Source organism: Taudactylus pleione, unplaced genomic scaffold (genome assembly GCF_031769625.1).
Source record: "Taudactylus pleione unplaced genomic scaffold, aTauple2 ptg000100l, whole genome shotgun sequence".
Classification (NCBI taxonomy): Eukaryota; Metazoa; Chordata; class Amphibia; order Anura; family Myobatrachidae; genus Taudactylus; species Taudactylus pleione.
This window is the reverse complement of record NW_028284502.1, coordinates 5,969,511-5,994,746: the sequence shown is the minus strand read 5'-3', so window position 1 is coordinate 5,994,746 and position 25,236 is coordinate 5,969,511. Positions and strand designations below refer to the sequence as shown.

Here is a 25,236-nt window from a genome sequence, read left to right as displayed (position 1 = left end):
AATAACATGAAGTAAAATTAAAAAGTATCTTAAAAAGATAGAACAATTTTTAGCATTTTATCTTTAAGCTTTTTCAAGAAAAGCAAAGCAGTTTTGGAAACACTTTGTTAACACAATTTTGGATGTTATGGATCTAAATATTGTTTAATTTTCAATTGTTCTCCCAGCTGTTATGATAAAAATTACTCTCTCTCTATTTATCTTAGAAAATGTACTTGTAACTGACATTTTATAAAATTCCCTGCATGATTCTCCTTTGACTGCACATGATATTAATCATGGAGCTTGCTCAAGCATAATAAATGCTATTTTCTGGAAATTTCTGATGTTTGCCTTAGCATCAGTTTATTTAAAAAAAAATTAGCTTATACTCAAGAATGGGAATATAGCATTATTTTGTGTTTTTCTGATATGGACTTTTTCTAGAAATGTAGTACATTGTTCATCAAGTAAGCCTGGGAGAAAGCTACTACAGTTGTCACGTCTCATATTGTAACGAATCAACAACAAACTACATACTTAGTAGATGAAATTGAATCAAACAAAGGCACTGCTGAGTTTTGAACTCAGGATCTCCAGTTTACTAGACAGGAGCTTTAACCAACTAAGCCACAGCACCACATGGAAAGAAGCTTTTTTACATGCTATTTTATGGAAATATCTGATGTTTACCTTAGAATCATTTTGATGCTAAAATATAGCTTAAATTCAAAAAAGGAAATATTGCATTATTTTGTGTTTGTCAGATGTAAACTTTATCTAGAAACATAGAACATTGTCCACCAAGTAAGCCAGAAAGAAGACTGCTAAAGTTTTCACATCTCATATGTCATGAATCATCAACAAACTACATAATACGGTGATGAAAATTAACTAAACAAAAGTCACTGCCAAGATTCGATTGCAGGATCTCCTGTTTACTAGACAGGCGTGTTAACCAGCTAAGCCACAGCACCACCTTCTCCAAAGTGTCATATAATGAAAAATTATATATCTCATGTATGTTTTATGGTAACATTTTTTGAGATCCTTAAAAAGGCCGATGCTTAATCGATTCTTTAAAAGGTAAAAATAAAGAAAAAAAATACAGTATATGTTTTCTTCTCTACATTTATTTAAAAATTATAGGACAGTTTTTCTTAAAATGGTTTGGCAAAGTCACTCTCTTATATTACTTTTTTGTAGCAGTTATTATAGCATTCTCTTTAAAAACATCCTACAATGGATTAATGTTTGATTTTTTATGATACAGAAACAGAAAAAATAAACTTGTAATTCAAATGAAGATCTCTATCTTCTAAATATAGATCTAATGTTAGCTTTTTTTCTTGAAGCTTGTTCAAGAGACTTGAAGCTTTTTTTTCTGGAAATACTTTCCTAACAGAATTTTGCAAATGTTATGAAACTAAATATTGATTCATTTTTAAATAATTCTCCTAGCCTCTAGGACTAAAATGACTCTTTCCCAAATGATCTTGGTAAACATACTTTGCTTTAGTTATTTTCACACTTCCTATGGACTTCTCCTTTGACTAAACTCCATTATTATTCTGGAGGTTGTTTAAACAGAATGCAAAGTATTTTCTAGAAAACTCTCATGTCTAACAGCATACATTTAATTCAACTATATGGCTTATATCAAAACAGGAACATGTTTTGTTGTCTTCTAATATGGACTGCATCTAGAAATGAACTGTATTGCTGACCAAGTGAACTGGTGTGAAAGTTGCTCAAGGAATCACATCTTATTTCTTGAGCATCAACAATACACTACATGCTAAGATATGACAAGCAAATAAAAGGTACTGCTGAGATTTGAACTCAGGGTCTCCTGTTTATGAGACAGGCACTTTAACCAACTAAGCCACAGCACCATATAGAAGCCCCTGTTTAATATTAAAAAAAATATATGTAAAGTATCATTTTTGGTAAAAATATTTGAAATGCTTTTTGAGACAAGTATTTTATCAAAGTTTAAAACGGTTGGCAATTTTGAATGAATAAGTGAATAAATAAATATGTTTTTATTCTCTCCTTTCTTTTGTGAAATACAGGCCCTTATTTCTTACAATGTATTGCCAAGTGACATTCTAGTATACTATTTTGTAGCAGTTATTATGGATTTCTCTTTAAAGGAATCCTACATGAGAATTAGTGCCAGTATTTTCTGATGCTCACATAGTAAAAACATGAAGTAAAATTAAAAAGTATCTTAAAAAGATAGAACAATTTTTAGCATTTTATCTTTAAGCTTTTTCAAGAAAAGCAAAGCAGTTTTGGAAACACTTTGTTAACACAATTTTGGATGTTATGGATCTAAATATTGTTTAATTTTCAATTGTTCTCCCAGCTGTTATGATAAAAATTACTCTCTCTCTATTTATCTTAGAAAATGTACTTGTAACTGACATTTTATAAAATTCCCTGCATGATTCTCCTTTGACTGCACATGATATTAATCATGGAGCTTGCTCAAGCATAATAAATGCTATTTTCTGGAAATTTCTGATGTTTGCCTTAGCATCAGTTTATTTTTAAAAAAAAAAGCTTATACTCAAGAATGGGAATATAGCATTATTTTGTGTTTTTCTGATATGGACTTTTTCTAGAAATGTAGTACATTGTTCATCAAGTAAGCCTGGGTGAAAGCTACTACAGTTGTCACGTCTCATATTGTAACGAATCAACAACAAACTACATACTTAGTAGATGAAAATGAATCAAACAAAGGCACTGCTGAGATTTGAACTCAGGATCTCCTGTTTACTAGACAGGCGCTTTAACCAACTAAGCCACAGCACCACATGGAAAGAAGCTTTTTTACATGCTATTTTATGGAAATATCTGATGTTTATCTTAGCAACATTTTAATGCTAAAATATAGATTATATTCAAGAAAGGAAATATTGCATTATTTTGTGTTTGTCAGATGTAGACTTTATCTAGAAACATAGAACATTGTCCACCAAGTAAGCCAGAAAGAAGACTGCTAAAGTTTTCACATCTCATATGGTCATGAATCAACAACAAACTACATAATAAGGTGATGAAAATTAACTAAACAAAAGTCACTGCCAAGATTCGATTGCAGGATCTCCTGTTTACTAGACAGGCGTGTTAACCAGCTAAGCCACAGCACCACCTGCTCCAAAGTGTCATATAATGAAAAATTATATATCTCATGTATGTTTTATGGTAAAATTTTTTGAGATCCTTAAAAAGGCCGATGCTTAATCGATTCTTTAAAAGGTAAAAATAAAGAAAAAAAATACAGTATATGTTTTCTTCTCTACATTTATTTAAAAATTATAGGACTGTTTTTCTTAAAATGTTTTGGCAAAGTCACTCTCTTATATTAATTTTTTGTAGCAGTTATTATAGCATTCTCTTTAAAAACATCCTACAATGGATTAATGTTTGCTTTTTTATGATACAGAAACAGAAAAAATAAACTTGTAATTCAAATGAAGATCTCTATCTTCTAAATATAGATCTAATGTTAGCTTTTTTTCTTGAAGCTTGTTCAAGAGACTTGAAGCTTTTTTTTCTGGAAATACTTTCCTAACAGAATTTTGCAAATGTTATGAAACTAAATATTGATTCATTTTTAAATAATTCTCCTAGCCTCTAGGACTAAAATGACTCTTTCCCAAATGATCTTGGTAAACATACTTTGCTTTAGTTATTTTCACACTTCCTATGGACTTCTCCTTTGACTAAACTCCATTATTATTCTGGAGGTTGTTTAAACAGAATGCAAAGTATTTTCTAGAAAACTCTCATGTCTAACAGCATACATTTAATTCAACTATATGGCTTATATCAAAACAGAAACATGTTTTGTTGTCTTCTAATATGGACTGCATCTAGAAATGAACTGTATTGCTGACCAAGTGAACTGGGGTGAAAGTTGCTCAAGGAATCACATCTTATTTCTTGAGCATCAACAATACACTACATGCTAAGATATGACAAGCAAATAAAAGGTACTGCTGAGATTTGAACTCAGGATCTCCTGTTAATGAGACAGGCACTTTAACCAACTAAGCCACAGCACCATATAGAAGCCCCTGTTTAATATTAAAAAAAATATATGTAAAGTATCATTTTTGGTAAAAATATTTGAAATGCTTTTTGAGACAAGTATTTTATCAAAGTTTAAAACGGTTGGCAATTTTGAATGAATAGGTGAATAAATAAATATGTTTTTATTCTCTCCTTTCTTTTGTGAAATACAGGCCCTTATTTCTTACAATGTATTGCCAAGTGACATTCTAGTATACTATTTTGTAGCAGTTATTATGGATTTCTCTTTAAAGGAATCCTACATGAGAATTAGTGCCAGTATTTTCTGATGCTCACATAGTAATAACATGAAGTAAAATTAAAAAGTATCTTAAAAAGATAGAACAATTTTTAGCATTTTATCTTTAAGCTTTTTCAAGAAAAGCAAAGCAGTTTTGGAAACACTTTGTTAACACAATTTTGGATGTTATGGATCTAAATATTGTTTAATTTTCAATTGTTCTCCCAGCTGTTATGATAAAAATTACTCTCTCTCTATTTATCTTAGAAAATGTACTTGTAACTGACATTTTATAAAATTCCCTGCATGATTCTCCTTTGACTGCACATGATATTAATCATGGAGCTTGCTCAAGCATAATAAATGCTATTTTCTGGAAATTTCTGATGTTTGCCTTAGCATCAGTTTATTTAAAAAAAAATTAGCTTATACTCAAGAATGGGAATATAGCATTATTTTGTGTTTTTCTGATATGGACTTTTTCTAGAAATGTAGTACATTGTTCATCAAGTAAGCCTGGGAGAAAGCTACTACAGTTGTCACGTCTCATATTGTAACGAATCAACAACAAACTACATACTTAGTAGATGAAATTGAATCAAACAAAGGCACTGCTGAGTTTTGAACTCAGGATCTCCAGTTTACTAGACAGGCGCTTTAACCAACTAAGCCACAGCACCACATGGAAAGAAGCTTTTTTACATGCTATTTTATGGAAATATCTGATGTTTACCTTAGAATCATTTTGATGCTAAAATATAGCTTAAATTCAAAAAAGGAAATATTGCATTATTTTGTGTTTGTCAGATGTAAACTTTATCTAGAAACATAGAACATTGTCCACCAAGTAAGCCAGAAAGAAGACTGCTAAAGTTTTCACATCTCATATGTCATGAATCATCAACAAACTACATAATACGGTGATGAAAATTAACTAAACAAAAGTCACTGCCAAGATTCGATTGCAGGATCTCCTGTTTACTAGACAGGCGTGTTAACCAGCTAAGCCACAGCACCACCTGCTCCAAAGTGTCATATAATGAAAAATTATATATCTCATGTATGTTTTATGGTAACATTTTTTGAGATCCTTAAAAAGGCCGATGCTTAATCGATTCTTTAAAAGGTAAAAATAAAGAAAAAAAATACAGTATATGTTTTCTTCTCTACATTTATTTAAAAATTATAGGACAGTTTTTCTTAAAATGGTTTGGCAAAGTCACTCTCTTATATTACTTTTTTGTAGCAGTTATTATAGCATTCTCTTTAAAAACATCCTACAATGGATTAATGTTTGATTTTTTATGATACAGAAACAGAAAAAATAAACTTGTAATTCAAATGAAGATCTCTATCTTCTAAATATAGATCTAATGTTAGCTTTTTTTCTTGAAGCTTGTTCAAGAGACTTGAAGCTTTTTTTTCTGGAAATACTTTCCTAACAGAATTTTGCAAATGTTATGAAACTAAATATTGATTCATTTTTAAATAATTCTCCTAGCCTCTAGGACTAAAATGACTCTTTCCCAAATGATCTTGGTAAACATACTTTGCTTTAGTTATTTTCACACTTCCTATGGACTTCTCCTTTGACTAAACTCCATTATTATTCTGGAGGTTGTTTAAACAGAATGCAAAGTATTTTCTAGAAAACTCTCATGTCTAACAGCATACATTTAATTCAACTATATGGCTTATATCAAAACAGGAACATGTTTTGTTGTCTTCTAATATGGACTGCATCTAGAAATGAACTGTATTGCTGACCAAGTGAACTGGGGTGAAAGTTGCTCAAGGAATCACATCTTATTTCTTGAGCATCAACAATACACTACATGCTAAGATATGACAAGCAAATAAAAGGTACTGCTGAGATTTGAACTCAGGGTCTCCTGTTTATGAGACAGGCACTTTAACCAACTAAGCCACAGCACCATATAGAAGCCCCTGTTTAATATTAAAAAAAATATATGTAAAGTATCATTTTTGGTAAAAATATTTGAAATGCTTTTTGAGACAAGTATTTTATCAAAGTTTAAAACGGTTGGCAATTTTGAATGAATAAGTGAATAAATAAATATGTTTTTATTCTCTCCTTTCTTTTGTGAAATACAGGCCCTTATTTCTTACAATGTATTGCCAAGTGACATTCTAGTATACTATTTTGTAGCAGTTATTATGGATTTCTCTTTAAAGGAATCCTACATGAGAATTAGTGCCAGTATTTTCTGATGCTCACATAGTAAAAACATGAAGTAAAATTAAAAAGTATCTTAAAAAGATAGAACAATTTTTAGCATTTTATCTTTAAGCTTTTTCAAGAAAAGCAAAGCAGTTTTGGAAACACTTTGTTAACACAATTTTGGATGTTATGGATCTAAATATTGTTTAATTTTCAATTGTTCTCCCAGCTGTTATGATAAAAATTACTCTCTCTCTATTTATCTTAGAAAATGTACTTGTAACTGACATTTTATAAAATTCCCTGCATGATTCTCCTTTGACTGCACATGATATTAATCATGGAGCTTGCTCAAGCATAATAAATGCTATTTTCTGGAAATTTCTGATGTTTGCCTTAGCATCAGTTTATTTTTAAAAAAAAAAGCTTATACTCAAGAATGGGAATATAGCATTATTTTGTGTTTTTCTGATATGGACTTTTTCTAGAAATGTAGTACATTGTTCATCAAGTAAGCCTGGGTGAAAGCTACTACAGTTGTCACGTCTCATATTGTAACGAATCAACAACAAACTACATACTTAGTAGATGAAAATGAATCAAACAAAGGCACTGCTGAGATTTGAACTCAGGATCTCCTGTTTACTAGACAGGCGCTTTAACCAACTAAGCCACAGCACCACATGGAAAGAAGCTTTTTTACATGCTATTTTATGGAAATATCTGATGTTTATCTTAGCAACATTTTAATGCTAAAATATAGATTATATTCAAGAAAGGAAATATTGCATTATTTTGTGTTTGTCAGATGTAGACTTTATCTAGAAACATAGAACATTGTCCACCAAGTAAGCCAGAAAGAAGACTGCTAAAGTTTTCACATCTCATATGGTCATGAATCAACAACAAACTACATAATAAGGTGATGAAAATTAACTAAACAAAAGTCACTGCCAAGATTCGATTGCAGGATCTCCTGTTTACTAGACAGGCGTGTTAACCAGCTAAGCCACAGCACCACCTGCTCCAAAGTGTCATATAATGAAAAATTATATATCTCATGTATGTTTTATGGTAAAATTTTTTGAGATCCTTAAAAAGGCCGATGCTTAATCGATTCTTTAAAAGGTAAAAATAAAGAAAAAAAATACAGTATATGTTTTCTTCTCTACATTTATTTAAAAATTATAGGACTGTTTTTCTTAAAATGTTTTGGCAAAGTCACTCTCTTATATTAATTTTTTGTAGCAGTTATTATAGCATTCTCTTTAAAAACATCCTACAATGGATTAATGTTTGCTTTTTTATGATACAGAAACAGAAAAAATAAACTTGTAATTCAAATGAAGATCTCTATCTTCTAAATATAGATCTAATGTTAGCTTTTTTTCTTGAAGCTTGTTCAAGAGACTTGAAGCTTTTTTTTCTGGAAATACTTTCCTAACAGAATTTTGCAAATGTTATGAAACTAAATATTGATTCATTTTTAAATAATTCTCCTAGCCTCTAGGACTAAAATGACTCTTTCCCAAATGATCTTGGTAAACATACTTTGCTTTAGTTATTTTCACACTTCCTATGGACTTCTCCTTTGACTAAACTCCATTATTATTCTGGAGGTTGTTTAAACAGAATGCAAAGTATTTTCTAGAAAACTCTCATGTCTAACAGCATACATTTAATTCAACTATATGGCTTATATCAAAACAGAAACATGTTTTGTTGTCTTCTAATATGGACTGCATCTAGAAATGAACTGTATTGCTGACCAAGTGAACTGGGGTGAAAGTTGCTCAAGGAATCACATCTTATTTCTTGAGCATCAACAATACACTACATGCTAAGATATGACAAGCAAATAAAAGGTACTGCTGAGATTTGAACTCAGGATCTCCTGTTAATGAGACAGGCACTTTAACCAACTAAGCCACAGCACCATATAGAAGCCCCTGTTTAATATTAAAAAAAATATATGTAAAGTATCATTTTTGGTAAAAATATTTGAAATGCTTTTTGAGACAAGTATTTTATCAAAGTTTAAAACGGTTGGCAATTTTGAATGAATAGGTGAATAAATAAATATGTTTTTATTCTCTCCTTTCTTTTGTGAAATACAGGCCCTTATTTCTTACAATGTATTGCCAAGTGACATTCTAGTATACTATTTTGTAGCAGTTATTATGGATTTCTCTTTAAAGGAATCCTACATGAGAATTAGTGCCAGTATTTTCTGATGCTCACATAGTAATAACATGAAGTAAAATTAAAAAGTATCTTAAAAAGATAGAACAATTTTTAGCATTTTATCTTTAAGCTTTTTCAAGAAAAGCAAAGCAGTTTTGGAAACACTTTGTTAACACAATTTTGGATGTTATGGATCTAAATATTGTTTAATTTTCAATTGTTCTCCCAGCTGTTATGATAAAAATTACTCTCTCTCTATTTATCTTAGAAAATGTACTTGTAACTGACATTTTATAAAATTCCCTGCATGATTCTCCTTTGACTGCACATGATATTAATCATGGAGCTTGCTCAAGCATAATAAATGCTATTTTCTGGAAATTTCTGATGTTTGCCTTAGCATCAGTTTATTTAAAAAAAAATTAGCTTATACTCAAGAATGGGAATATAGCATTATTTTGTGTTTTTCTGATATGGACTTTTTCTAGAAATGTAGTACATTGTTCATCAAGTAAGCCTGGGAGAAAGCTACTACAGTTGTCACGTCTCATATTGTAACGAATCAACAACAAACTACATACTTAGTAGATGAAATTGAATCAAACAAAGGCACTGCTGAGTTTTGAACTCAGGATCTCCAGTTTACTAGACAGGCGCTTTAACCAACTAAGCCACAGCACCACATGGAAAGAAGCTTTTTTACATGCTATTTTATGGAAATATCTGATGTTTACCTTAGAATCATTTTGATGCTAAAATATAGCTTAAATTCAAAAAAGGAAATATTGCATTATTTTGTGTTTGTCAGATGTAAACTTTATCTAGAAACATAGAACATTGTCCACCAAGTAAGCCAGAAAGAAGACTGCTAAAGTTTTCACATCTCATATGTCATGAATCATCAACAAACTACATAATACGGTGATGAAAATTAACTAAACAAAAGTCACTGCCAAGATTCGATTGCAGGATCTCCTGTTTACTAGACAGGCGTGTTAACCAGCTAAGCCACAGCACCACCTGCTCCAAAGTGTCATATAATGAAAAATTATATATCTCATGTATGTTTTATGGTAACATTTTTTGAGATCCTTAAAAAGGCCGATGCTTAATCGATTCTTTAAAAGGTAAAAATAAAGAAAAAAAATACAGTATATGTTTTCTTCTCTACATTTATTTAAAAATTATAGGACAGTTTTTCTTAAAATGGTTTGGCAAAGTCACTCTCTTATATTACTTTTTTGTAGCAGTTATTATAGCATTCTCTTTAAAAACATCCTACAATGGATTAATGTTTGATTTTTTATGATACAGAAACAGAAAAAATAAACTTGTAATTCAAATGAAGATCTCTATCTTCTAAATATAGATCTAATGTTAGCTTTTTTTCTTGAAGCTTGTTCAAGAGACTTGAAGCTTTTTTTTCTGGAAATACTTTCCTAACAGAATTTTGCAAATGTTATGAAACTAAATATTGATTCATTTTTAAATAATTCTCCTAGCCTCTAGGACTAAAATGACTCTTTCCCAAATGATCTTGGTAAACATACTTTGCTTTAGTTATTTTCACACTTCCTATGGACTTCTCCTTTGACTAAACTCCATTATTATTCTGGAGGTTGTTTAAACAGAATGCAAAGTATTTTCTAGAAAACTCTCATGTCTAACAGCATACATTTAATTCAACTATATGGCTTATATCAAAACAGGAACATGTTTTGTTGTCTTCTAATATGGACTGCATCTAGAAATGAACTGTATTGCTGACCAAGTGAACTGGGGTGAAAGTTGCTCAAGGAATCACATCTTATTTCTTGAGCATCAACAATACACTACATGCTAAGATATGACAAGCAAATAAAAGGTACTGCTGAGATTTGAACTCAGGGTCTCCTGTTTATGAGACAGGCACTTTAACCAACTAAGCCACAGCACCATATAGAAGCCCCTGTTTAATATTAAAAAAAATATATGTAAAGTATCATTTTTGGTAAAAATATTTGAAATGCTTTTTGAGACAAGTATTTTATCAAAGTTTAAAACGGTTGGCAATTTTGAATGAATAAGTGAATAAATAAATATGTTTTTATTCTCTCCTTTCTTTTGTGAAATACAGGCCCTTATTTCTTACAATGTATTGCCAAGTGACATTCTAGTATACTATTTTGTAGCAGTTATTATGGATTTCTCTTTAAAGGAATCCTACATGAGAATTAGTGCCAGTATTTTCTGATGCTCACATAGTAAAAACATGAAGTAAAATTAAAAAGTATCTTAAAAAGATAGAACAATTTTTAGCATTTTATCTTTAAGCTTTTTCAAGAAAAGCAAAGCAGTTTTGGAAACACTTTGTTAACACAATTTTGGATGTTATGGATCTAAATATTGTTTAATTTTCAATTGTTCTCCCAGCTGTTATGATAAAAATTACTCTCTCTCTATTTATCTTAGAAAATGTACTTGTAACTGACATTTTATAAAATTCCCTGCATGATTCTCCTTTGACTGCACATGATATTAATCATGGAGCTTGCTCAAGCATAATAAATGCTATTTTCTGGAAATTTCTGATGTTTGCCTTAGCATCAGTTTATTTTTTAAAAAAAAAGCTTATACTCAAGAATGGGAATATAGCATTATTTTGTGTTTTTCTGATATGGACTTTTTCTAGAAATGTAGTACATTGTTCATCAAGTAAGCCTGGGTGAAAGCTACTACAGTTGTCACGTCTCATATTGTAACGAATCAACAACAAACTACATACTTAGTAGATGAAAATGAATCAAACAAAGGCACTGCTGAGATTTGAACTCAGGATCTCCTGTTTACTAGACAGGCGCTTTAACCAACTAAGCCACAGCACCACATGGAAAGAAGCTTTTTTACATGCTATTTTATGGAAATATCTGATGTTTATCTTAGCAACATTTTAATGCTAAAATATAGATTATATTCAAGAAAGGAAATATTGCATTATTTTGTGTTTGTCAGATGTAGACTTTATCTAGAAACATAGAACATTGTCCACCAAGTAAGCCAGAAAGAAGACTGCTAAAGTTTTCACATCTCATATGGTCATGAATCAACAACAAACTACATAATAAGGTGATGAAAATTAACTAAACAAAAGTCACTGCCAAGATTCGATTGCAGGATCTCCTGTTTACTAGACAGGCGTGTTAACCAGCTAAGCCACAGCACCACCTGCTCCAAAGTGTCATATAATGAAAAATTATATATCTCATGTATGTTTTATGGTAAAATTTTTTGAGATCCTTAAAAAGGCCGATGCTTAATCGATTCTTTAAAAGGTAAAAATAAAGAAAAAAAATACAGTATATGTTTTCTTCTCTACATTTATTTAAAAATTATAGGACTGTTTTTCTTAAAATGTTTTGGCAAAGTCACTCTCTGATATTAATTTTTTGTAGCAGTTATTATAGCATTCTCTTTAAAAACATCCTACAATGGATTAATGTTTGCTTTTTTATGATACAGAAACAGAAAAAATAAACTTGTAATTCAAATGAAGATCTCTATCTTCTAAATATAGATCTAATGTTAGCTTTTTTTCTTGAAGCTTGTTCAAGAGACTTGAAGCTTTTTTTTCTGGAAATACTTTCCTAACAGAATTTTGCAAATGTTATGAAACTAAATATTGATTCATTTTTAAATAATTCTCCTAGCCTCTAGGACTAAAATGACTCTTTCCCAAATGATCTTGGTAAACATACTTTGCTTTAGTTATTTTCACACTTCCTATGGACTTCTCCTTTGACTAAACTCCATTATTATTCTGGAGGTTGTTTAAACAGAATGCAAAGTATTTTCTAGAAAACTCTCATGTCTAACAGCATACATTTAATTCAACTATATGGCTTATATCAAAACAGAAACATGTTTTGTTGTCTTCTAATATGGACTGCATCTAGAAATGAACTGTATTGCTGACCAAGTGAACTGGGGTGAAAGTTGCTCAAGGAATCACATCTTATTTCTTGAGCATCAACAATACACTACATGCTAAGATATGACAAGCAAATAAAAGGTACTGCTGAGATTTGAACTCAGGATCTCCTGTTAATGAGACAGGCACTTTAACCAACTAAGCCACAGCACCATATAGAAGCCCCTGTTTAATATTAAAAAAAATATATGTAAAGTATCATTTTTGGTAAAAATATTTGAAATGCTTTTTGAGACAAGTATTTTATCAAAGTTTAAAATGGTTGGCAATTTTGAATGAATAGGTGAATAAATAAATATGTTTTTATTCTCTCCTTTCTTTTGTGAAATACAGGCCCTTATTTCTTACAATGTATTGCCAAGTGACATTCTAGTATACTATTTTGTAGCAGTTATTATGGATTTCTCTTTAAAGGAATCCTACATGAGAATTAGTGCCAGTATTTTCTGATGCTCACATAGTAATAACATGAAGTAAAATTAAAAAGTATCTTAAAAAGATAGAACAATTTTTAGCATTTTATCTTTAAGCTTTTTCAAGAAAAGCAAAGCAGTTTTGGAAACACTTTGTTAACACAATTTTGGATGTTATGGATCTAAATATTGTTTAATTTTCAATTGTTCTCCCAGCTGTTATGATAAAAATTACTCTCTCTCTATTTATCTTAGAAAATGTACTTGTAACTGACATTTTATAAAATTCCCTGCATGATTCTCCTTTGACTGCACATGATATTAATCATGGAGCTTGCTCAAGCATAATAAATGCTATTTTCTGGAAATTTCTGATGTTTGCCTTAGCATCAGTTTATTTAAAAAAAAATTAGCTTATACTCAAGAATGGGAATATAGCATTATTTTGTGTTTTTCTGATATGGACTTTTTCTAGAAATGTAGTACATTGTTCATCAAGTAAGCCTGGAAGAAAGCTACTACAGTTGTCACGTCTCATATTGTAACGAATCAACAACAAACTACATACTTAGTAGATGAAATTGAATCAAACAAAGGCACTGCTGAGTTTTGAACTCAGGATCTCCAGTTTACTAGACAGGCGCTTTAACCAACTAAGCCACAGCACCACATGGAAAGAAGCTTTTTTACATGCTATTTTATGGAAATATCTGATGTTTACCTTAGAATCATTTTGATGCTAAAATATAGCTTAAATTCAAAAAAGGAAATATTGCATTATTTTGTGTTTGTCAGATGTAAACTTTATCTAGAAACATAGAACATTGTCCACCAAGTAAGCCAGAAAGAAGACTGCTAAAGTTTTCACATCTCATATGTCATGAATCATCAACAAACTACATAATACGGTGATGAAAATTAACTAAACAAAAGTCACTGCCAAGATTCGATTGCAGGATCTCCTGTTTACTAGACAGGCGTGTTAACCAGCTAAGCCACAGCACCACCTGCTCCAAAGTGTCATATAATGAAAAATTATATATCTCATGTATGTTTTATGGTAACATTTTTTGAGATCCTTAAAAAGGCCGATGCTTAATCGATTCTTTAAAAGGTAAAAATAAAGAAAAAAAATACAGTATATGTTTTCTTCTCTACATTTATTTAAAAATTATAGGACAGTTTTTCTTAAAATGGTTTGGCAAAGTCACTCTCTTATATTACTTTTTTGTAGCAGTTATTATAGCATTCTCTTTAAAAACATCCTACAATGGATTAATGTTTGATTTTTTATGATACAGAAACAGAAAAAATAAACTTGTAATTCAAATGAAGATCTCTATCTTCTAAATATAGATCTAATGTTAGCTTTTTTTCTTGAAGCTTGTTCAAGAGACTTGAAGCTTTTTTTTCTGGAAATACTTTCCTAACAGAATTTTGCAAATGTTATGAAACTAAATATTGATTCATTTTTAAATAATTCTCCTAGCCTCTAGGACTAAAATGACTCTTTCCCAAATGATCTTGGTAAACATACTTTGCTTTAGTTATTTTCACACTTCCTATGGACTTCTCCTTTGACTAAACTCCATTATTATTCTGGAGGTTGTTTAAACAGAATGCAAAGTATTTTCTAGAAAACTCTCATGTCTAACAGCATACATTTAATTCAACTATATGGCTTATATCAAAACAGGAACATGTTTTGTTGTCTTCTAATATGGACTGCATCTAGAAATGAACTGTATTGCTGACCAAGTGAACTGGGGTGAAAGTTGCTCAAGGAATCACATCTTATTTCTTGAGCATCAACAATACACTACATGCTAAGATATGACAAGCAAATAAAAGGTACTGCTGAGATTTGAACTCAGGGTCTCCTGTTTATGAGACAGGCACTTTAACCAACTAAGCCACAGCACCATATAGAAGCCCCTGTTTAATATTAAAAAAAATATATGTAAAGTATCATTTTTGGTAAAAATATTTGAAATGCTTTTTGAGACAAGTATTTTATCAAAGTTTAAAACGGTTGGCAATTTTGAATGAATAAGTGAATAAATAAATATGTTTTTATTCTCTCCTTTCTTTTGTGAAATACAGGCCCTTATTTCTTACAATGTATTGCCAAGTGACATTCTAGTATACTATTTTGTAGCAGTTATTATGGATTTCTCTTTAAAGGAATCCTACATGAGAATTAGTGCCAGTATTTTCTGATGCTCACATAGTAAAAACATGAAGTAAAATTAAAAAGTATCTTAAAAAGATAGAACAATTTTTAGCATTTTATCTTTAAGCTTTTTCAAGAAAAGCAAAGCAGTTTTGGAAACACTTTGTTAACACAATTTTGGATGTTATGGATCTAAATATTGTTTAATTTTCAATTGTTCTCCCAGCTGTTATGATAAAAATTACTCTCTCTCTATTTATCTTAGAAAATGTACTTGTAACTGACATTTTATAAAATTCCCTGCATGATTCTCCTTTGACTGCACATGATATTAATCATGGAGCTTGCTCAAGCATAATAAATGCTATTTTCTGGAAATTTCTGATGTTTGCCTTAGCATCAGTTTATTTTTTAAAAAAAAAGCTTATACTCAAGAATGGGAATATAGCATTATTTTGTGTTTTTCTGATATGGACTTTTTCTAGAAATGTAGTACATTGTTCATCAAGTAAGCCTGGGTGAAAGCTACTACAGTTGTCACGTCTCATATTGTAACGAATCAACAACAAACTACATACTTAGTAGATGAAAATGAATCAAACAAAGGCACTGCTGAGATTTGAACTCAGGATCTCCTGTTTACTAGACAGGCGCTTTAACCAACTAAGCCACAGCACCACATGGAAAGAAGCTTTTTTACATGCTATTTTATGGAAATATCTGATGTTTATCTTAGCAACATTTTAATGCTAAAATATAGATTATATTCAAGAAAGGAAATATTGCATTATTTTGTGTTTGTCAGATGTAGACTTTATCTAGAAACATAGAACATTGTCCACCAAGTAAGCCAGAAAGAAGACTGCTAAAGTTTTCACATCTCATATGGTCATGAATCAACAACAAACTACATAATAAGGTGATGAAAATTAACTAAACAAAAGTCACTGCCAAGATTCGATTGCAGGATCTCCTGTTTACTAGACAGGCGTGTTAACCAGCTAAGCCACAGCACCACCTGCTCCAAAGTGTCATATAATGAAAAATTATATATCTCATGTATGTTTTATGGTAAAATTTTTTGAGATCCTTAAAAAGGCCGATGCTTAATCGATTCTTTAAAAGGTAAAAATAAAGAAAAAAAATACAGTATATGTTTTCTTCTCTACATTTATTTAAAAATTATAGGACTGTTTTTCTTAAAATGTTTTGGCAAAGTCACTCTCTGATATTAATTTTTTGTAGCAGTTATTATAGCATTCTCTTTAAAAACATCCTACAATGGATTAATGTTTGCTTTTTTATGATACAGAAACAGAAAAAATAAACTTGTAATTCAAATGAAGATCTCTATCTTCTAAATATAGATCTAATGTTAGCTTTTTTTCTTGAAGCTTGTTCAAGAGACTTGAAGCTTTTTTTTCTGGAAATACTTTCCTAACAGAATTTTGCAAATGTTATGAAACTAAATATTGATTCATTTTTAAATAATTCTCCTAGCCTCTAGGACTAAAATGACTCTTTCCCAAATGATCTTGGTAAACATACTTTGCTTTAGTTATTTTCACACTTCCTATGGACTTCTCCTTTGACTAAACTCCATTATTATTCTGGAGGTTGTTTAAACAGAATGCAAAGTATTTTCTAGAAAACTCTCATGTCTAACAGCATACATTTAATTCAACTATATGGCTTATATCAAAACAGAAACATGTTTTGTTGTCTTCTAATATGGACTGCATCTAGAAATGAACTGTATTGCTGACCAAGTGAACTGGGGTGAAAGTTGCTCAAGGAATCACATCTTATTTCTTGAGCATCAACAATACACTACATGCTAAGATATGACAAGCAAATAAAAGGTACTGCTGAGATTTGAACTCAGGATCTCCTGTTAATGAGACAGGCACTTTAACCAACTAAGCCACAGCACCATATAGAAGCCCCTGTTTAATATTAAAAAAAATATATGTAAAGTATCATTTTTGGTAAAAATATTTGAAATGCTTTTTGAGACAAGTATTTTATCAAAGTTTAAAATGGTTGGCAATTTTGAATGAATAGGTGAATAAATAAATATGTTTTTATTCTCTCCTTTCTTTTGTGAAATACAGGCCCTTATTTCTTACAATGTATTGCCAAGTGACATTCTAGTATACTATTTTGTAGCAGTTATTATGGATTTCTCTTTAAAGGAATCCTACATGAGAATTAGTGCCAGTATTTTCTGATGCTCACATAGTAATAACATGAAGTAAAATTAAAAAGTATCTTAAAAAGATAGAACAATTTTTAGCATTTTATCTTTAAGCTTTTTCAAGAAAAGCAAAGCAGTTTTGGAAACACTTTGTTAACACAATTTTGGATGTTATGGATCTAAATATTGTTTAATTTTCAATTGTTCTCCCAGCTGTTATGATAAAAATTACTCTCTCTCTATTTATCTTAGAAAATGTACTTGTAACTGACATTTTATAAAATTCCCTGCATGATTCTCCTTTGACTGCACATGATATTAATCATGGAGCTTGCTCAAGCATAATAAATGCTATTTTCTGGAAATTTCTGATGTTTGCCTTAGCATCAGTTTATTTAAAAAAAAATTAGCTTATACTCAAGAATGGGAATATAGCATTATTTTGTGTTTTTCTGATATGGACTTTTTCTAGAAATGTAGTACATTGTTCATCAAGTAAGCCTGGGAGAAAGCTACTACAGTTGTCACGTCTCATATTGTAACGAATCAACAACAAACTACATACTTAGCAGATGAAATTGAATCAAACAAAGGCACTGCTGAGTTTTGAACTCAGGATCTCCAGTTTACTAGACAGGCGCTTTAACCAACTAAGCCACAGCACCACATGGAAAGAAGCTTTTTTACATGCTATTTTATGGAAATATCTGATGTTTACCTTAGAATCATTTTGATGCTAAAATATAGCTTAAATTCAAAAAAGGAAATATTGCATTATTTTGTGTTTGTCAGATGTAAACTTTATCTAGAAACATAGAACATTGTCCACCAAGTAAGCCAGAAAGAAGACTGCTAAAGTTTTCACATCTCATATGTCATGAATCATCAACAAACTACATAATACGGTGATGAAAATTAACTAAACAAAAGTCACTGCCAAGATTCGATTGCAGGATCTCCTGTTTACTAGACAGGCGTGTTAACCAGCTAAGCCACAGCACCACCTGCTCCAAAGTGTCATATAATGAAAAATTATATATCTCATGTATGTTTTATGGTAACATTTTTTGAGATCCTTAAAAAGGCCGATGCTTAATCGATTCTTTAAAAGGTAAAAATAAAGAAAAAAAATACAGTATATGTTTTCTTCTCTACATTTATTTAAAAATTATAGGACAGTTTTTCTTAAAATGGTTTGGCAAAGTCACTCTCTTATATTACTTTTTTGTAGCAGTTATTATAGCATTCTCTTTAAAAACATCCTACAATGGATTAATGTTTGATTTTTTATGATACAGAAACAGAAAAAATAAACTTGTAATTCAAATGAAGATCTCTATCTTCTAAATATAGATCTAATGTTAGCTTTTTTTCTTGAAGCTTGTTCAAGAGACTTGAAGCTTTTTTTTCTGGAAATACTTTCCTAACAGAATTTTGCAAATGTTATGAAACTAAATATTGATTCATTTTTAAATAATTCTCCTAGCCTCTAGGACTAAAATGACTCTTTCCCAAATGATCTTGGTAAACATACTTTGCTTTAGTTATTTTCACACTTCCTATGGACTTCTCCTTTGACTAAACTCCATTATTATTCTGGAGGTTGTTTAAACAGAATGCAAAGTATTTTCTAGAAAACTCTCATGTCTAACAGCATACATTTAATTCAACTATATGGCTTATATCAAAACAGGAACATGTTTTGTTGTCTTCTAATATGGACTGCATCTAGAAATGAACTGTATTGCTGACCAAGTGAACTGGGGTGAAAGTTGCTCAAGGAATCACATCTTATTTCTTGAGCATCAACAATACACTACATGCTAAGATATGACAAGCAAATAAAAGGTACTGCTGAGATTTGAACTCAGGGTCTCCTGTTTATGAGACAGGCACTTTAACCAACTAAGCCACAGCACCATATAGAAGCCCCTGTTTAATATTAAAAAAAATATATGTAAAGTATCATTTTTGGTAAAAATATTTGAAATGCTTTTTGAGACAAGTATTTTATCAAAGTTTAAAACGGTTGGCAATTTTGAATGAATAAGTGAATAAATAAATATGTTTTTATTCTCTCCTTTCTTTTGTGAAATACAGGCCCTTATTTCTTACAATGTATTGCCAAGTGACATTCTAGTATACTATTTTGTAGCAGTTATTATGGATTTCTCTTTAAAGGAATCCTACATGAGAATTAGTGCCAGTATTTTCTGATGCTCACATAGTAAAAACATGAAGTAAAATTAAAAAGTATCTTAAAAAGATAGAACAATTTTTAGCATTTTATCTTTAAGCTTTTTCAAGAAAAGCAAAGCAGTTTTGGAAACACTTTGTTAACACAATTTTGGATGTTATGGATCTAAATATTGTTTAATTTTCAATTGTTCTCCCAGGTGTTATGATAAAAATTACTCTCTCTCTATTTATCTTAGAAAATGTACTTGTAACCGACATTTTATAAAATTCCCTGCATGATTCTCCTTTGACTGCACATGATATTAATCATGGAGCTTGCTCAAGCATAATAAATGCTATTTTCTGGAAATTTCTGATGTTTGCCTTAGCATCAGTTTATTTTTAAAAAAAAAAGCTTATACTCAAGAATGGGAATATAGCATTATTTTGTGTTTTTCTGATATGGACTTTTTCTAGAAATGTAGTACATTGTTCATCAAGTAAGCCTGGGTGAAAGCTACTACAGTTGTCACGTCTCATATTGTAACGAATCAACAACAAACTACATACTTAGTAGATGAAAATGAATCAAACAAAGGCACTGCTGAGATTTGAACTCAGGATCTCCTGTTTACTAGACAGGCGCTTTAACCAACTAAGCCACAGCACCACATGGAAAGAAGCTTTTTTACATGCTATTTTATGGAAATATCTGATGTTTATCTTAGCAACATTTTAATGCTAAAATATAGATTATATTCAAGAAAGGAAATATTGCATTATTTTGTGTTTGTCAGATGTAGACTTTATCTAGAAACATAGAACATTGTCCACCAAGTAAGCCAGAAAGAAGACTGCTAAAGTTTTCACATCTCATATGGTCATGAATCAACAACAAACTACATAATAAGGTGATGAAAATTAACTAAACAAAAGTCACTGCCAAGATTCGATTGCAGGATCTCCTGTTTACTAGACAGGCGTGTTAACCAGCTAAGCCACAGCACCACCTGCTCCAAAGTGTCATATAATGAAAAATTATATATCTCATGTATGTTTTATGGTAACATTTTTTGAGATCCTTAAAAAGGCCGATGCTTAATCGATTCTTTAAAAGGTAAAAATAAAGAAAAAAAATACAGTATATGTTTTCTTCTCTACATTTATTTAAAAATTATAGGACTGTTTTTCTTAAAATGTTTTGGCAAAGTCACTCTCTTATATTAATTTTTTGTAGCAGTTATTATAGCATTCTCTTTAAAAACATCCTACAATGGATTAATGTTTGCTTTTTTATGATACAGAAACAGAAAAAATAAACTTGTAATTCAAATGAAGATCTCTATCTTCTAAATATAGATCTAATGTTAGCTTTTTTTCTTGAAGCTTGTTCAAGAGACTTGAAGCTTTTTTTTCTGGAAATACTTTCCTAACAGAATTTTGCAAATGTTATGAAACTAAATATTGATTCATTTTTAAATAATTCTCCTAGCCTCTTGGACTAAAATGACTCTTTCCCAAATGATCTTGGTAAACATACTTTGCTTTAGTTATTTTCACACTTCCTATGGACTTCTCCTTTGACTAAACTCCATTATTATTCTGGAGGTTGTTTAAACAGAATGCAAAGTATTTTCTAGAAAACTCTCATGTCTAACAGCATACATTTAATTCAACTATATGGCTTATATCAAAACAGGAACATGTTTTGTTGTCTTCTAATATGGACTGCATCTAGAAATGAACTGTATTGCTGACCAAGTGAACTGGGGTGAAAGTTGCTCAAGGAATCACATCTTATTTCTTGAGCATCAACAATACACTACATGCTAAGATATGACAAGCAAATAAAAGGTACTGCTGAGATTTGAACTCAGGATCTCCTGTTTATGAGACAGGCACTTTAACCAACTAAGCCACAGCACCATATAGAAGCCCCTGTTTAATATTAAAAAAAATATATGTAAAGTATCATTTTTGGTAAAAATATTTGAAATGCTTTTTGAGACAAGTATTTTATCAAAGTTTAAAACGGTTGGCAATTTTGAATGAATAAGTGAATAAATAAATATGTTTTTATTCTCTCCTTTCTTTTGTGAAATACAGGCCCTTATTTCTTACAATGTATTGCCAAGTGACATTCTAGTATACTATTTTGTAGCAGTTATTATGGATTTCTCTTTAAAGGAATCCTACATGAGAATTAGTGCCAGTATTTTCTGATGCTCACATAGTAAAAGCATGAAGTAAAATTAAAAAGTATCTTAAAAAGATAGAACAATTTTTAGCATTTTATCTTTAAGCTTTTTCAAGAAAAGCAAAGCAGTTTTGGAAACACTTTGTTAACACAATTTTGGATGTTATGGATCTAAATATTGTTTAATTTTCAATTGTTCTCCCAGCTGTTATGATAAAAATTACTCTCTCTCTATTTATCTTAGAAAATGTACTTGTAACTGACATTTTATAAAATTCCCTGCATGATTCTCCTTTGACTGCACATGATATTAATCATGGAGCTTGCTCAAGCATAATAAATGCTATTTTCTGGAAATTTCTGATGTTTGCCTTAGCATCAGTTTATTTTTAAAAAAAAAAGCTTATACTCAAGAATGGGAATATAGCATTATTTTGTGTTTTTCTGATATGGACTTTTTCTAGAAATGTAGTACATTGTTCATCAAGTAAGCCTGGGTGAAAGCTACTACAGTTGTCACGTCTCATATTGTAACGAATCAACAACAAACTACATACTTAGTAGATGAAAATGAATCAAACAAAGGCACTGCTGAGATTTGAACTCAGGATCTCCTGTTTACTAGACAGGCGCTTTAACCAACTAAGCCACAGCACCACATGGAAAGAAGCTTTTTTACATGCTATTTTATGGAAATATCTGATGTTTATCTTAGCAACATTTTAATGCTAAAATATAGATTATATTCAAGAAAGGAAATATTGCATTATTTTGTGTTTGTCAGATGTAGACTTTATCTAGAAACATAGAACATTGTCCACCAAGTAAGCCAGAAAGAAGACTGCTAAAGTTTTCACATCTCATATGGTCATGAATCAACAACAAACTACATAATAAGGTGATGAAAATTAACTAAACAAAAGTCACTGCCAAGATTCGATTGCAGGATCTCCTGTTTACTAGACAGGCGTGTTAACCAGCTAAGCCACAGCACCACCTGCTCCAAAGTGTCATATAATGAAAAATTATATATCTCATGTATGTTTTATGGTAACATTTTTTGAGATCCTTAAAAAGGCCGATGCTTAATCGATTCTTTAAAAGGTAAAAATAAAGAAAACAAATACAGTATATGTTTTCTTCTCTACATTTATTTAAAAATTATAGGACTGTTTTTCTTAAAATGGTTTGGCAAAGTCACTCTCTTATATTAATTTTTTGTAGCAGTTATTATAGCATTCTCTTTAAAAACATCCTACAATGGATTAATGTTTGCTTTTTTATGATACAGAAACAGAAAAAATAAACTTGTAATTCAAATGAAGATCTCTATCTTCTAAATATAGATCTAATGTTAGCTTTTTTTCTTGAAGATTGTTCAAGAGACTTGAAGCTTTTTTTTCTGGAAATACTTTCCTAACAGAATTTTGCAAATGTTATGAAACTAAATATTGATTCATTTTTAAATAATTCTCCTAGCCTCTAGGACTAAAATGACTCTTTCCCAAATGATCTTGGTAAACATACTTTGCTTTAGTTATTTTCACTCTTCCTATGGACTTCTCCTTTGACTAAACTCCATTATTATTCTGGAGGTTGTTTAAACAGAATGCAAAGTATTTTCTAGAAAACTCTCATGTCTAACAGCATACATTTAATTCAACTATATGGCTTATATCAAAACAGGAACATGTTTTGTTGTCTTCTAATATGGACTGCATCTAGAAATGAACTGTATTGCTGACCAAGTGAACTGGGGTGAAAGTTGCTCAAGGAATCACGTCTTATTTCTTGAGCATCAACAATACACTACATGCTAAGATATGACAAGCAAATAAAAGGTACTGCTGAGATTTGAACTCAGGATCTCCTGTTTATGAGACAGGCACTTTAACCAACTAAGCCACAGCACCATATAGAAGCCCCTGTTTAATATTAAAAAAAATATATGTAAAGTATAATTTTTGGCTAATAATATTTGAAATGCTTTTTGAGACATGTATTTTATCAAAGTTTAAAACGGTTGGCAATTTTGAATGAATAAGTGAATAAATAAATATGTTTTTATTCTCTTCTTTCTTTTGTGAAATACAGGCCCTTATTTCTTACAATGTATTGCCATGTGACTTTCTAGTATACTATTTTGTAGCAGTTATTATGGATTTCTCTTTAAAGGAATCCTACATGAGAATTAGTGCCAGTATTTTCTGATGCTCACATAGTAAAAACATGAAGTAAAATTAAAAAGTATCTTAAAAAGATAGAACAATTTTTAGCATTTTATCTTTAAGCTTTTTCAAGAAAAGCAAAGCAGTTTTGGAAACACTTTGTTAACACAATTTTGGATGTTATGGAACTAAATATTGTTTAATTTTCAATTGTTCTCCCAGCTGTTATGATAAAAATTACTCTCTCTCTATTTATCTTAGAAAATGTACTTGTAACTGACATTTTATAAAATTCCCTGCATGATTCTCCTTTGACTGCACATGATATTAATCATGGAGCTTGCTCAAGCATAATAAATGCTATTTTCTGGAAATTTCTGATGATTGCCTTAGCATCAGTTTATTTAAAAAAAAAATAGCTTATACTCAAGAATGGGAATATAGCATTATTTTGTGTTTTTCTGATATGGACTTTTTCTAGAAATGTAGTACATTGTTCATCAAGTAAGCCTGGGTGAAAGCTACTACAGTTGTCACGTCTCATATTGTAACGAATCAACAACAAACTACATACTTAGTAGATGAAAATGAATCAAACAAAGGCACTGCTGAGATTTGAACTCAGGATCTCCTGTTTACTAGACAGGCGCTTTAACCAACTAAGCCACAGCACCACATGGAAAGAAACTTTTTTACATGCTATTTTATGGAAATATCTGATGTTTATCTTAGCAACATTTTAATGCTAAAATATAGATTATATTCAAGAAAGGAAATATTGCATTATTTTGTGTTTGTCAGATGTAGACTTTATCTAGAAACATAGAACATTGTCCACCAAGTAAGCCAGAAAGAAGACTGCTAAAGTTTTCACATCTCATATTGTCATGAATCAACAACAAACTACATAATAAGGTGATGAAAATTAACTAAACAAAAGTCACTGCCAAGATTCGATTGCAGGATCTCCTGTTTACTAGACAGGCGTGTTAACCAGCTAAGCCACAGCACCACCTGCTCCAAAGTGTCATATAATGAAAAATTATATATCTCATGTATGTTTTATGGTAACATTTTTTGAGATCCTTAAAAAGGCCGATGCTTAATCGATTCTTTAAAAGGTAAAAATAAAGAAAAAAAATACAGTATATGTTTTCTTCTCTACATTTATTTAAAAATTATAGGACTGTTTTTCTTAAAATGGTTTGGCAAAGTCACTCTCTTATATTAATTTTTTGTAGCAGTTATTATAGCATTCTCTTTAAAAACAT

At 30.5% G+C, this 25,236-nt stretch overlaps 19 non-coding genes across 19 annotated transcripts; all 19 read right to left on the bottom strand.

The window, feature by feature from the left end:
• Nucleotides 1–545: 545 nt before the first annotated feature.
• On the bottom strand, nucleotides 546–619 carry TRNAT-AGU (transfer RNA threonine (anticodon AGU)). The gene has a single exon. It is a non-coding gene; the product is annotated as a tRNA-Thr (tRNA).
• Nucleotides 620–1,800: 1,181 nt separating this feature from the next.
• Nucleotides 1,801–1,874, bottom strand: TRNAM-CAU (transfer RNA methionine (anticodon CAU)). The gene has a single exon. It is a non-coding gene; the product is annotated as a tRNA-Met (tRNA).
• Nucleotides 1,875–2,728: 854 nt separating this feature from the next.
• TRNAT-AGU (transfer RNA threonine (anticodon AGU)) lies at nucleotides 2,729–2,802 on the bottom strand. The gene has a single exon. It is a non-coding gene; the product is annotated as a tRNA-Thr (tRNA).
• Nucleotides 2,803–4,912: 2,110 nt separating this feature from the next.
• On the bottom strand, nucleotides 4,913–4,986 carry TRNAT-AGU (transfer RNA threonine (anticodon AGU)). Its single transcript has one exon. It is a non-coding gene; the product is annotated as a tRNA-Thr (tRNA).
• Nucleotides 4,987–6,167: 1,181 nt separating this feature from the next.
• TRNAM-CAU (transfer RNA methionine (anticodon CAU)) lies at nucleotides 6,168–6,241 on the bottom strand. The gene has a single exon. It is a non-coding gene; the product is annotated as a tRNA-Met (tRNA).
• An 854-nt stretch (nucleotides 6,242–7,095) lies between these two features.
• On the bottom strand, nucleotides 7,096–7,169 carry TRNAT-AGU (transfer RNA threonine (anticodon AGU)). Its single transcript has one exon. It is a non-coding gene; the product is annotated as a tRNA-Thr (tRNA).
• Nucleotides 7,170–9,279: 2,110 nt separating this feature from the next.
• Nucleotides 9,280–9,353, bottom strand: TRNAT-AGU (transfer RNA threonine (anticodon AGU)). Its single transcript has one exon. It is a non-coding gene; the product is annotated as a tRNA-Thr (tRNA).
• Nucleotides 9,354–10,534: 1,181 nt separating this feature from the next.
• TRNAM-CAU (transfer RNA methionine (anticodon CAU)) lies at nucleotides 10,535–10,608 on the bottom strand. Its single transcript has one exon. It is a non-coding gene; the product is annotated as a tRNA-Met (tRNA).
• An 854-nt stretch (nucleotides 10,609–11,462) lies between these two features.
• Nucleotides 11,463–11,536, bottom strand: TRNAT-AGU (transfer RNA threonine (anticodon AGU)). Its single transcript has one exon. It is a non-coding gene; the product is annotated as a tRNA-Thr (tRNA).
• Nucleotides 11,537–13,646: 2,110 nt separating this feature from the next.
• TRNAT-AGU (transfer RNA threonine (anticodon AGU)) lies at nucleotides 13,647–13,720 on the bottom strand. The gene has a single exon. It is a non-coding gene; the product is annotated as a tRNA-Thr (tRNA).
• A 1,181-nt stretch (nucleotides 13,721–14,901) lies between these two features.
• TRNAM-CAU (transfer RNA methionine (anticodon CAU)) lies at nucleotides 14,902–14,975 on the bottom strand. The gene has a single exon. It is a non-coding gene; the product is annotated as a tRNA-Met (tRNA).
• Nucleotides 14,976–15,829: 854 nt separating this feature from the next.
• TRNAT-AGU (transfer RNA threonine (anticodon AGU)) lies at nucleotides 15,830–15,903 on the bottom strand. The gene has a single exon. It is a non-coding gene; the product is annotated as a tRNA-Thr (tRNA).
• A 2,110-nt stretch (nucleotides 15,904–18,013) lies between these two features.
• TRNAT-AGU (transfer RNA threonine (anticodon AGU)) lies at nucleotides 18,014–18,087 on the bottom strand. The gene has a single exon. It is a non-coding gene; the product is annotated as a tRNA-Thr (tRNA).
• Nucleotides 18,088–19,268: 1,181 nt separating this feature from the next.
• TRNAM-CAU (transfer RNA methionine (anticodon CAU)) lies at nucleotides 19,269–19,342 on the bottom strand. The gene has a single exon. It is a non-coding gene; the product is annotated as a tRNA-Met (tRNA).
• An 854-nt stretch (nucleotides 19,343–20,196) lies between these two features.
• Nucleotides 20,197–20,270, bottom strand: TRNAT-AGU (transfer RNA threonine (anticodon AGU)). Its single transcript has one exon. It is a non-coding gene; the product is annotated as a tRNA-Thr (tRNA).
• Nucleotides 20,271–21,452: 1,182 nt separating this feature from the next.
• Nucleotides 21,453–21,526, bottom strand: TRNAM-CAU (transfer RNA methionine (anticodon CAU)). The gene has a single exon. It is a non-coding gene; the product is annotated as a tRNA-Met (tRNA).
• Nucleotides 21,527–22,380: 854 nt separating this feature from the next.
• On the bottom strand, nucleotides 22,381–22,454 carry TRNAT-AGU (transfer RNA threonine (anticodon AGU)). The gene has a single exon. It is a non-coding gene; the product is annotated as a tRNA-Thr (tRNA).
• Nucleotides 22,455–23,636: 1,182 nt separating this feature from the next.
• Nucleotides 23,637–23,710, bottom strand: TRNAM-CAU (transfer RNA methionine (anticodon CAU)). Its single transcript has one exon. It is a non-coding gene; the product is annotated as a tRNA-Met (tRNA).
• An 855-nt stretch (nucleotides 23,711–24,565) lies between these two features.
• TRNAT-AGU (transfer RNA threonine (anticodon AGU)) lies at nucleotides 24,566–24,639 on the bottom strand. The gene has a single exon. It is a non-coding gene; the product is annotated as a tRNA-Thr (tRNA).
• Between the last annotated feature and the right edge of the window lie 597 nt (nucleotides 24,640–25,236).